Source organism: Drosophila serrata, unplaced genomic scaffold, assembly GCF_035046125.1.
Source record: "Drosophila serrata isolate PLE 108 unplaced genomic scaffold, ASM3504612v1 contig_275, whole genome shotgun sequence".
NCBI lineage: Eukaryota > Metazoa > Arthropoda > Insecta > Diptera > Drosophilidae > Drosophila > Drosophila serrata.
In genome coordinates this window covers 4,194,573-4,208,199 of record NW_028257173.1, presented here as the reverse complement: position 1 = coordinate 4,208,199, position 13,627 = coordinate 4,194,573, and the positions used below count along the sequence as shown (strand labels likewise).

General features: G+C 38.9%; 1 protein-coding gene across 11 annotated transcripts in view; it reads right to left on the bottom strand.

Annotated features, from left to right (window-relative positions):
- Plc21C (Phospholipase C at 21C) overlaps window positions 1-13,464 on the bottom strand; it is a 60,683-nt gene extending 47,219 nt beyond the window's left edge. For 4 of the 11 annotated variants that reach the window (XM_020956977.2, XM_020956983.2, XM_020956982.2 and 1 more), the window contains exon 1: window positions 12,918-13,464. The gene's annotated coding sequence lies outside the window, so the exon portion shown is untranslated. Of the gene's footprint in view, window positions 1-6,075; window positions 6,558-12,917 lie in introns of those variants that run through there. The other 7 variants (XM_020956979.2, XM_086834870.1, XM_086834868.1 and 4 more) reach the window with 2 other exon arrangements.
- Window positions 13,465-13,627: the final 163 nt, after the last annotated feature.

The window sequence follows — 13,627 nt, the reverse complement described above, 5'->3', positions numbered from 1 at the left end:
GCCTCCAATTGGAAAACTTTTGTTACACTTTGTTTTCGCAGCTTTTCATTGGGTAGAGAAGGGGAAGTTTGGGGGGCCAAGTGAGAAAGGCGAAGGAGCAATTTATAATTTGAAAATTCGTCATTCGTTCAGTTTTTCATTTGGAGTTTAGTGACCCAAAGCCCAAAGCTAAACCCCAGTTTCCAACGATTGATAATGCCACTGCCGATAGGCAAATTGTGAAAATATTGACAAAACAATTGTTTTCAATGGCACGCGAGGCCAGGTTGCCCTCATCCTCGCCAGCTCTTCATCAGGTCACCTTCCTCCCCTCGTAATCCTCTTTATTTTCCACCCTTTTCCGATAGCTCGTGGCAGTTGTTTGTCTCAAAATGTTCTATTTATAACGCCGGCGATGAGGCGATGAGTTCAATGTTTGATTGGCCTCCGTTGAAGGGTAAAATGAACCTGCGGTGGACGATTTCCGCAAAAGGCAGCAGAGTGTAGAACGAAGCATACTTTTGGGGCAAAAGGAGAGGGAAAGAACTCCCATTGATTTGTGTTTATTTGCAAAATAAAAATCACCTCCGCCCGAGTTACACAATATTGTCTGAACAATAAAGAGTTCAAGAATTATTTTTGCAAGAAAATACCTTCTTAGAAAGACATTCAGAACATGGGATGCTGAAATTCCTAGGTAAAACTAAGCTATGAAATGTAAATAGCCAAATGTTTAACAAATTATGCATAATGCAATTTATTGGACACGTTTTTAAGTGATTTTAGATCACTAATAACGCTACCGATTAATTGATACATTTAGTTCCCCGTCAGCAAGTTATTTTTGGCTTCCATTAAGCCACTAGGCTTATCATTATGGCAATGTGACACTTGGAAAGCAGCACTTTCCGTATCAGTCTGGCTTTTCGACTCATTACCATGCCATGGAGAGCCATAAATCGTCTGCCACCGTCGGCGTGGATTCCGATTACAGCTAATTGCTCGCCTAACTGCACGTCGACGGATAGCCAAAAATAAACAAATAAACAAATGCACGGCATTAATCGCTTAAGTTATGTGCATTCGGTTGTTAATTTGTTTGCTTGCCACTTGCACAGGCCACTATATGCCCACACAATTCCACCTCCCCATCCTCAAACAATCAGTATCTGGTACTTGTATCTGTATCTGTATCTGTATATGTATCTTGTATCTCCGACTCCATCGCTTGATTGTGGCAAGGTTGATCTGTCGAATTTTGACAGCTTTCCACGCTGTCTGTGGTCGTGCATAATCGAGCTGTGACAGGGTGTCGGGGTGACACGGGGTGTCAGGGTGGATTTTACATAAAGCCCACCGCAAACAAAATGAATTTGTGACAGAAAATGATAATTATTAATTAAAACCGCGTTTCAGTGTCACCGCAAACAAACGGAGATATAAACAAACACCAAAGGGAACACATAAATATAAACAAACTTATGTGGCATTTTGTTTATACAAGGTTTATACTACATTTAAATGGGGAATTTTTGGCCGATTTTTGTAAATTTTAACCCCTTTCCTATTTTTCAAAAAATGGGAAATTTTTGAACAAATTTTGTTTCGACCAGATATAGCTAGAAAGATTTGCCCGTTGATGCTGATCTAGAATATATATGATTTATAGGGTCGGAAATGACTCCTTCACCTTCTTTTAAGCTTCTGACTGAAGGTCCATTACCATTTTTTAACCGAAATTAACAATATTTTTATAAGAAATTTTTCGACAAATCAAAGTTTAAAAATTTCATAACTAAGCCAAAAACGCATTAATTTCAATTCGGAAAGCGGCAGTATGTTAATTTTTAGCAGGTTAACAAAACTGCATACTCCATTTAAAATGGCCGATTTTTGCAAATTTTCATGATGTAACCCCTTTCCTTTTTTTTCAAAAATGACAAATTTCATAAAAATTTTGGTTTTGCCCGGAGATAGCTAGAAAGATTCGCCTGTTGATGCTGATCAAGAATATATCGATATCGATATTAACTATATTTTTATAAGAACATTTTACGACAAATCAAAATGTAAAAAACTCAGAACTAAGCCAAAAAAGCATCAATTTTTATTTTCGAAAGCGTTCGTTTGTTAATTTTTAGCAGCTTAATAAAACTGCATAAAACTGGTTGGCTGCCTACACTGAATTATTTATAAACTTGACTTTGTCAAAGGACATTCTCGTTTTCACTTAAGAAACACATTTGTAAGAGCATCATTTAACTAAATTAAAAACAATAAAGAAAAACTCATATTTAAATGGAGCAACATCATAGATTTATACCACTTATTTTTTCAGCATTAAGTTCCCAATATCAGGACCAAATACCCGTTTTGTTTTTGCTTTTTATACAGTATCACAAAAAGTTAATCGCGATTACTTTCTGCTCGCATAAACGCAGTAAATGGCAATTTGGTTAAGTTTATCGCTCATTAACAACAACGTCAACAAACAATCTGCAGGCATTCTCATCTCATTCATATTCATAGAATCTCCTCCTTGGCCTCGTCGCCCTTTTATCGCGGCTTACATAGAGCTCTCGCTCGTCCGGCCCATACAATATTCATATACAATTCCAGCCAGGGCAGAGTTTTCTGCTTCGTCTTTTGTTTTATTTATAACATTTCTGTTTTTGTCTCTGCGCACATTTATTTTTTTTTTTTTGGTCGCTCCTCTCGCTCTCCGTCTTTTTCATTTTTATCGCGCTTTTATCTAGTTTGTCAACGTTATCAGGAGGCGGCAACAACACAACATCAGCAGCAGCACAGCAGCAGCAATGGGAGCAGGAGCAGCAACTCCCTCCGATTTCCATCCTCCAAACCCTCCCCTATATGGTATATAGAAACCGCACTCGGCCCGCACCATGGTGACATGGCTGGTCGGATAGTCGGACGTATTAGATTTGACGCTTCATTATAATGATAGATCGTTGTGCGTTGGTGTATAACCAGAGCAACCAAACGGACAACACACCGCGAGAAAGCCACCAACGTCAATTAATTGTAATCATTTTACCCAAATTAATCTTAATTAAGGTGTAACTTCATATTTTCGGGTACGACTTGATGAATAAAATTAAATTAGCACGAAAAGAATGTCGTGTTTTTGATTTATTTATTGGAAAAATTAAGCTATTGTATTTTAAACATGCTCGTTGCTTTTTTGATAATTTTTTTCCATTTTATCACTTAGATAACTTTTTAAAAATCGGGTTCCAAATAATTCAAGTCCCACACTGCGTATGAGCAACTTGTTGGTATTTAATTTTTGATTAAAATATTATTTTATTAAAATAATAAGGTTATCCTACAGTATAAATAATAAATTTTAAAGATATTTAAAGGTCTTAAATTAAGTTCAGTTTGAAAAACCTTAAGTGCTGGTTGGTCCCACACTGCGTATGAGCAACGTTCAGTCACTTATTCTGAGATAGAACCTTCTTGTGTTCAAATAATTATGTTTCCCTATAATAAAAGATATATTAAGAGCTTGTACAAACATCCTACTTGGGCATACACTGCGTATGAGCAACGTGTAGCTATTTATTTATAAATATAACCTTTTTGTGTTATTGATAGTTCGGTTTATAGGCATATATTTTTAAAATATTTAATAAAATTTCACCAACTATAAATGCAAAGGTGTGAAGCCCCTTTTTGAATAGAATACTCCAAGTCCCACACGGCGTATGAGCAACATGTCGCTATCTATACCTTGCTCAAAAAAAACGTTCTTTCTACCAAATGGGACACCCTTGAATACATAAACCTTTGGTATCAGCATACTACCAACCGATTTTGACCAGTGTCTTCTGTCCCTGATAGTTGTTTAATTTTCAGCGTGGCCTACGCTGCGTATGCGCGACTTTTATTCAGTTTTGCAGTCTCGCGTTGGCGGCTGCTAAATAATTAATGAGCAGCCTCAAGTGGTAAAACGGGTGAAGTGCAGAGGGAGAAAGGCAAGAGACTACACGGAGTGTAGCAGGATGGCGATGTCAGCATAATGAGCCCGGCACGCACACACACATCCGCACGCACGCACGCTAATTGTCCTTTCTGGCTCGTGTCCTTTAATGCCTTAATTGTGTTTGAGCGATTGAAACTAGCAGCGGCCTTTGAATGCCACAAACTCGAGGGGCTCGGATGGAAGAGCGGACAGCTGACAGTAGGGGATGGATGCAGCAGTCAAGTGGGATAATTGCATATCAGTGGTGCAGCTGATGCCCCAACTTGATAAATGCCTCGAGTGGCAACTGAAACAGGAACTAATCACCCCCGCGCGATGCTGCAGACTGACGGAGACAAGTGGGAGAATTAGAGAATCACAAAACGGAGCACAGAGAATGGGGCGAGGAGCTTAGAGCGCTTTGCTAATTGGAAGAAAGAGCTGATGTGATGGCTGCGATGCTGCCCATTAGCTGTTTGCCGTTCTGCAGCTTCAAGTGTATCAGTGCTCAGATTGGCCATAACCTGATTACGAATTGAACTAATTGCCATTAAAATGGTTTTTCTCCCAAGATACATTTTCAATTGATAACTAAAGTGTAACTCAATTGCCGCTGAATTGGGAGTTATTGCGCTGGCAACTTGATTAAAAGATGTTGATGCTAAGCGAATAAACTGCAATCTACTGAATTAGCCAAGGAAACGTGATTTATTGTGTTTATATTTCTAAATATTAGATACAGAAGTTTATTAAGCTTCTATTTTATTTTGATGATAACTTCATTACTATCATGTATCAAGTGTATAATTGAGTTAAGCAAAGGAAGCTAGAAAGGAATCAAACTTTCGGTAGCCGAAGTTTGTATACCCTTACAATTTGCTCGGGAAATTTATCTTAAATTGAATTTTGCAATTTGGAAATCCACCATATGTTAGTTTTTATTAGGGTAATCAATCTGCATACTAAATATAAAATTTTTAATTTTTATAAATTTTGAATAATTTTAACGATGAAATTTTGAAATTTGATGCTGATCAAGAATATATATGATTTATAGGGTCGAAAATGACTCCATCACTGCGTTACAAGCCGTTGAGTAAAATCTAGAATTTTGAGACCTAAGACAAGATGAAAATCAGTCTGTGTCACAGATCGTAAAAATTACGTTCCATAGCAAATTTTTCCATTGTTTTTGAGTAATTTTCTTCTCGGACAATCTGTTTTTTTTTCACATAAAACCTCATTTGTATTAGTTATATTTTGCATTGTGCATTTCAGTTGCTAGAGTTAACCTTGCTCTCTTAATATTTATACAACTTTTAATTGTATTTTAAGAATTGATTTTCTAAGATTTCCCAGGTAATATATCCCCAGACTTATCAAAAATCCTATTCTCAGGATAAGGGAATTCCTGTTATGCATCTGCTGGAAGATTTCAACCATTTGGAGACAGTTTCGCGTGATTCACGCGCGACCCAGTGAAGCGTTATCTCCGCAGGTTTCCAGTTTCCACTGCAGCTACAGTGCGAGAGTATCTCAAAGATTTCCAGATACGCGCCACGCCACGCGCTCACTACGAGTTCAAGTACAACCGGCGACGGCGACTACGAGAAAAAAAAATGGAAAATAAAAGCAAAAAGCATTGACAAAGCACCCCACGTTGCCGCCACACAGAGATCACTAACATAGCTCACAACTATCGACAGAGATCTTTCGAGTTTTCCAAAGCGAAATCCAAATCGAAATATATTTGAACTTGAAAAGGAACGAGAATGGGAGCAACAAATAATTCAGTTCAGTTTCGGTTTTGGTATTGGTTTTCGGTGGAAACTCAAATAGAAATCGCCGACTTTTGCTTATAAACAAGCAACACACAAAGGGGCATTTTTGGCATTTTCGAGGGGGGAGGCAGGCAGGCACACACAACATTTTTCGGCACAATTTTCAATTAGCGGCCGGGCAAAAATGCTGTGAAAGAAAAAAAATGAAGATGTTGAACAAATAAATTGAATGGAATTGAATTTTGATTTAATTTCATGTGTGCCCCCCAACCAAAGACTTCCTGAGGAGAACGCAGAAAATAAAGGTTCTTTCGTTTTGCAGTCAGTTACCTGAGTTACCTGTGCGCGGAGCCAAAGTTTTTGACTTTCAGATGAAAAGTTTTTTTTTTTCAAGTCACTCTGGCTATTTGAATTTCGTAAGCGGCCAAATTTCCATTACAGATTTTGCACCCGCCGGCAAAAGGAGGACGAACTCGAACTCAAACTCGAACTCGACTCGATCTGGAGGCACTTCACCACAATGAATTGAATGAACTTGTGCTCGGAATAAAAATAGTCTTACTTGGTTTTTCTTTCTAGTTTTTGTTTTAGTTCTTTTTTTTGTTTTAGATTTGAACTAGCTTAGGTCACACGCACACGACTGCAGATACGGATGCCGATGCGGATTCTGTGGACCCGGAGAGGGTTGAGTTTCCTCCAGAGGCAGCGCGTCACGGGGCACAGAGATGATTGCCTTTACGAGTGATACGACCGAACGCTCCGGCGGACGACGAATGTCTGGTGGGGAAAATCTAAGTGGAAATCCAAAAGTGCTGCCCGAAGTGCAAAAAATGAGAGCCAGCAGCACCGATAGGGAACTCTCTCGAGCTTTTTCTTTCACCGTGTATGTGTGTGTGTGCGAAGGTGAGCTACTGTTCTACAGTGTTTTCTTATTGTTTTTATTTTATTTTTTGTTCTGTTTCTATTTTTTTTTTTTTTGGTTGCTTGCAAAATGTCAAATTGTAAATAAACGAAAAATGCCCAGAAAAAAACTGTTATACTTAAATGGCATGGGTGGCGTATGAGGTTAAATTATTAGGGGATCCCCCTCTAAGGAATTATATTTGAAAGCGAAAAAACTTTGATATGACCTACTGACCTTTGGTTCAAAAAAGTTTGTTGCTGCTCCAAAGGGAATAATCTCTTCGGTAAAAGGTTATTTACCCAAGAAAGGTCACAAGGATTTGTTTTTAAGCTGATCAAATATCATTACAAGGAGTTGTAATATTTTAAAAAGATACCTAAGGGTATAGTATCTACATTATCTATCAAGAATATATTTAAATACATATTGTTGAAAGATTACTTAACGATATATATTTTTTTATAAAAAGAATTGATAAAACAATTCTTAAATTTCCCTAAATTCTATGAGAAAAAGAAATGTATCTTCAAAAATAATTTTAATACCTGTTTTAATCAGAAAATAATAAAAACTTCTTAGACTAAACATTAAAAAATTTTTTCAATTACACTTAATAGGTTCCCTCCTATTAATGTTAAAATCAATTATTCATTTCTTATTTTTAAATTAATGCGTTATTTATTTTTTAACCTTAATTATGGCATTAATCTCACTCTCTGTTTTTGAAGAACCCCTCCCATTTCCTGCAGCACCGCCTCTGGGTGTGCGAATTCGTGGGAATCCCTTTACCCATCCCCAATTTCCTTGCCAAAGAATGCTATCCGGAAAATGTTATACAAGAGCTTTTACCATGCCACACGCTCGCACACACTTCCCATTCTCTCTCGCTCTCTCTCACTCTCTCTGTTCATCCGCTTTTCACCGAGAAGTTCTCTCCGCGAAAGAAGCTCTCTCTGTCTCTCTGCGCCGACAGGTTTTGTTTTTGTTTTGGGAAAAGCGTCGTCTTTCGCGGCGAAATGTTCATGTTTTGATAAGAGGAAAGCGGCCACCCCTCCTCCCCCTCGGCTCTTTAGAGGAGGCAAGTCAAGCGGGGAGTAATTTTCAAATAAACAAGCCAGCCGAGCAACAAAAAGGGGGAACAAAGGCTGCCCCACGCCCCTGGCAGCCAAGAATTGATAATAGTTACTGAATAGTTTTGGCAGAAGCGTAGGAAATGTGGGGTAGAGGGTGGGAAGCACGACGGCATTTACGTGGACATCGCCTAATCAGCATCTAAAACGGCCTGAAAATCAAATTAAAATTGCCAATCGGGGCCATGTTTGTGTGCTGCGTTTGGTTGTGCCGTGCTGTGCGTTGTGTGTGCCTCAATTTGAATTTGAATTTCGGCTTGTTTGCCGCTGCCAATGCAGCCAAGAATTTTTATATACATATATTTATTTATTTTTAATGCCCTGCCATACGCCGTACGTGAGCACAGCGTCAATCCGGACTCGGAACGCGCGCATGTGCCACAAAAAAAAAAAAAGAAAAATAGGTAGTAATAATAGAGGAACACAGGCAATCGAAAACAGGAAGGGACACTAGATATAGAAAGGTACTGACTCGTCCAATACCCTTGTTGGCCAACTGTTCATATATCGAATAACGTGATATTTAGCGAGAATTTTGTTCTTAGTCACTTTGATTTTGGGGGGTTATCAGAGGTTAGGTAACACCAAAGGCTTCCGTACTTAATTGTTATATGACAAACTAAAGTTTTGCTTTAATTTATCTGTAAATATTCTGAAAGTTTTGTTCATTAAACATGCTTTGTTAAGTTCTGACTATAATTCGTCAGAAGCTTGGAATGATTTCCGACCCTATAAATCATATATATTACTGATCAGCATCAATAGCCAAGTCGATTTAGCCATCTCTTTTTTAACATTTGTCAAGGGGTTACATCGTTAAAATTTTCAAAAATGTATATATATTTGGTTTTTTATTTTAAATTAAGTATGTTAGTTTTTTAACATAATAAAAACTAACACTGAAAAGCTTTCCAAATTGAAATTAATGTTATTTTGGCTTAGTTATGAGTTTTTAAAAATTTTATTATTATTGAATAAACATCGATTTAAAGAATTTGATTATTTAAAGCTTAGTTATGATCGATGTCCGATTTGATTCCTATAAATCAAATGCAAACTGCAAGGGTATATAAACTTCGGTATTCCCGAAGTTCGTTTCCTTTCTGGAAAAGTTCATCTTTTGAAAACTTTTCAATTAGAAATTCTAAGTACACTTATTTGCTAGCAACTTGTAATAAGAAACATCTTAAATTATAAAATATATCTACCCCTTGTTATTTTCCGTTTTTACAGGGTACTCAAAAAATAAGAAAAGAAAAATTGAAAATAGGAAATCAGAGATCGGCCAAACAGTTGGAAAATGGGTCAGCGCCGAGCGGGCAGGATGACATTCAATACGCGCGAAAAATTTAAGACCTGACCCACATATTCCGCTGGTGGTGGGTGGGTCCACCACCCACCCTTCACCCTGCTTCACTCCCCAACTTTTCCCCGTTTCACCATTTCCCGCTTGCCCCGTCAAAGTGATTGACAAGGTGAGACAAATGTTTCTGTATCCGTGAGATTCAATTTGTTTGGTTGGTTGTCTCCACAAAGGCGAAAGTTGCAAGATGCTTTCCTTATCCACCCCAAGCCGCCACCACCACCACCACCTCTTCGTCCCTCTACCTCGGACCCCGGTTTCTTTTGTACACTTGATTGATTGCGGCTCGGCGTCCTCAAGGTCACTCGGCGCTGGTGGACTACAAAAGATATGCAAATGGCGGTCCACCGAGACGATGGCCGCCGGCATACGGGAGGGGCGAGTCCCGCCGGGGGTCACCAAACATCGGGTACCGTCCGCCGGGAAGAGCTATCCATAAGATCGATAAGCAGCCATAAACTTGACCAACTTATGGCAACTGGCCATATTCATTGCATATTTATTTGGCCATTAAATGCGGGAGAGCAGCCGCCTCACATGGGATTATGGCGCATTCCGTTTCAATCTAATCCATTCGATCCCTGGTTCCCCAACTATATAAATTTCCAAATTGTTTATTTTCTTCCAAACAAATCAGCGTCCATTAAAAACAGCGAGCAGAAAATTTCAAATCCAAATAAAACATTAACATCCGGTGGGAATTTTAGCCGGGACCAATGTGCCCACTGTGTGTGGGGGTGGTGCTTGTTGTTCATATTACTCGTATTATTGCCATTGTTCGTTGTTGGTGTTGGTGTTGCTTTTGCGGGTAGTGGTGTTTTTCGTATGCCTTTCTTGTGAAGGGGAGACTTACAGGTGTTTTATCTGCCCTTTTGTTTACAAAAGGTCACGAGTTCCCCCGCAAAGTAACCAAAATGAAACTTTTCGGCAAGCCAAGCCACAATAAACATGTGAGAGAGAATGAGAGACTTCGTTTCGGCTACATCATCATAACTAATAAACAAAACCTTGGCCAGAATATAAAGGGAATGCCCCATGCAATAACCAAAGTTGGCTAATCTTATAATCATGGTTTTCTTAAATATTGTAAAAAGGTTTGTTTTCTTCATTTCTCTGCAGTACAGAGTGTTACTGTTTAATATTACCCAAAAAGGTAAGAACTGTTAATATATTCCTTTTTATTTTTTAAGCTAAAATCTCTGAGAATACCTTCGCTTTTCAGAAACTCAATTAGCTAAAAATATACTCTCTGGGATTTAATGTTTGATTGTATTTGTGGAATGTACCTAAATAACTTTGCCTTTTAACATTTACATCCAGAAATATTTATTTAACAAAACTTTTATGGCTTTTAGAGAGTCTGCACCTTTGATGTGGAAAATCACAGGTGTTTCTTTTGGAAGTATGCATGTTTATAAAGGTCAGTGGTTTTTAGAAACCAAATATAACTTTTTGAAGAGCCAAAACACCAGAAGTCGAACCACATTAAACTCAAAATTCATTCTTGCCCGGGACTTTGTGCCCCATATCATAATGTAACCACAAAATCCGTAATTTTTGTATTCATGTTCCACTTGTTTGAACAATTTACATAAGCCCCAAAACAAAAAAAAAAAAGACTGCCGCCGACCATGTCATGATAATTCCCTAATAATCGAGTCTATTTATCAGTTTTCTTGCCTTGGTTGGTGGGTTGGCGTTTTGTTTCGTTTTTATGCTTCCTTGGGTGGCAATTTAATAATGAAAGACAAAGCAACCCCTTAAAAGAAAACTGAAGAAGTAGAAAAACAATTTAAAATTGGGAATGAAGAAAAATGAACATTTTACGTGAGTCCAAAACAATTTCCAACACCAGTGATTATTCTGTTGCCAAATGCAACAATTCGAAAAAAAAAAAAACAACAGAATGAAAACAAGGAAAAGCAAGGAAAACCTTGATATAAAAACAAGAACTCATCTTCAACAAAATTCACATTTCCCATTTGATTTATTTATAAAGCGATTCTGACGTCGCCATATCGAATCGGATCGAGTCGGCTATAGTCTGGGGCCATCTCGGGTATGTCTGTCTGCGCACACGAGCGCCTCTCGAGGAAATTATAATGCGAATTCTGGACGGCTTGCTGGAGAAGGAGAAGGAATTTCCTGCGCTAAAACGTTTAATTTATTAATGAGATTTATTTATAGAGCGCTGAGCGGAGCTGAGTGGGCAGGTGAAAGGTTGTATCCGAAGGATTGTTTGGGCAGATGAGGGGGGGCGTGGCCGAAAAAGACGGGCGGAGAGCTTAAAGACGGGTCTCTTCTATAGCCCTATGACGTGTGGTTGGTTATTGGAATTAAAGTTATGTACGATACATTCAGTCACTTTTATACACTTGTATCCATCGCTCACACACCCGCCGCACGAAAACCCACACCCAAAATGTTCTTTGGCCTTTTTAATGGCGCCTGGGTGCGGCCCACAAAAATAATTTACGCGTTGTTTTGGTTGCTTTTTCTTGTAGCTTGCTGCGGCGCCTTCCAGGGCATGTGCCGGGTGTCCAGGGAAGGAGGCACAGCACGGCAATTGAAGTCGAGGAGGCAGCAATGTACGGCCAGATAATGACAGAATTATGAGAGGGAACAACAAGCATATGGCCAAGAATTATGGCAGTAGAAATAAAGAGAGTTCAAGTGTCTTGGCTTATTCCAAGTAGCTTTATGGTAAGTAAAAGTGTTGTTTTTTGCAATTGGTAAAAGTTTGGTAATTAAAGGGCAATCTAGAAAAAAAATACTAAAAATAAGTCTAAAATAGGAACATTAATATAGACGAAATAATTAAAATTTTCAATAAATAAGTCTTATTTAATTTCCTCTTTACTTTACCCTTAAAAAGAACAAAGTAAACTTACTTCGGGAAGCCGAACATAATACATCTGCATACCAAATTAAAAATTAAAAAAAAAAAAAATAACATTTTTACCCAGTTTTTAATAAAAAAATACATTTTGCGACCATAACTAGATTGACTCGGCTGTTGATTATATTTTACAGGGTCGGACGGTCGGTCTGCGTTGCAAACTTCTGACTAAAATTATAATACCCTTCAGGTGTATAAAAAAATTCTTTTCTCAAGATAATTCGTTTTTTTTACTGTAATCTAAAGTTTAAGCTGCAGGTATTACTTGTCAAGTAGTTAAACTTTAACTGGAAATTGACCAAATTGAAACCTACAAAATTATCAATTAGAGAAATCTAGAGATAAAGGAAACGAGCTAATATACAAGTTTCTTGTCCAGGTAGTTGCGAAGCTGAACAGCTGCTGCTCGCCACGGATTATTTTTTAACACTCTAACCCCTGAACTTGTGCGTCCCTGTTACTGATAAGGCATCATTGACTTGGTCGCACTGATTGGAGCTTAGCCCAAGCCCGCCCTAAGGCAATGAGATCACTCCCACCGATCGATTAAGTATCAACCCCCCGTCCCCTGCGCCTTCTGCACACCGCCCGTCATACGCCACCCACTACAGGCAGGCCCCCCCCCCACCCCTCTCCCTCTTCTGGAGCTGGGCCCCCGTGGAGTGTATAACTGAGATTACGGCATCCCAAAGCTCGGAACGAATGATGAGGGGAGAGACAGCGAGAGAGATCCCGTTCACTCGTCGCCGTGTTATTCAATAATTTGTTTGCGTTCTAAAATTTTGATTCATTTGCTTGCTCACTCACACGCATACACACGCACCATTACGATTCGCTTATTTGTCAGGTTAATAAAATTTAACTCATTTGATTTACCTGAGCCGCACACACAGTGCTGAAGGCGAGGGAGAGAGATTGCCAGCCAAAATCACTCTTTCCGAGCGAGAGAGAGCGCGGGGGAGTGTTAATAATAATGCAGAAGAAAATTGTGACACTCAAACTTTTGTTGTTGTTATTGTTGTTACTACTGCCGCTCTTTTTGTTGTTATTTTGTGCTTTGCCATTTACGCGGTGCTGAGCGAGATTTTGCGAGCAGCATCGCCTTGCAAAGACATTCGCAATTCGCAAAGTCACACGCTGCGTTTGTTTTGGTTTTGTGTTCCGTTTTCTTGGCTGCCCCCGCGAGCGCTTACACGCACAAACTCTTGCACACACACGCGACGCTAATGGGGCCTATTCCATTGCAGTACGATATTATTTATGCACTCACAATTGCCGCCGGGCCACCAAAAAGTTCGCGAATTGTTTTAACAATTTTAAAAACGTTAAAAAATGAGACGAAAAAAAAAACGCGACCGCTTTGCTCGAAAAGAATCTGTTGACCAGTGTGACCAGAGTTAGCTCGGGCAAGGGCGAGAAAAAAGCTGCAAAATCAGCTGTACTGAAAGCCCTAAGCTCGGGCAGCTCTGTTAATTTACATTCTTTCTATCGGAATGAGGGCAAATCTGTTTATGAATTGTTCCCCCTACGGGAGAATTCTACACCATGTATCTGTAAACATGTTAAATGTTAAATAAGAGGAACCA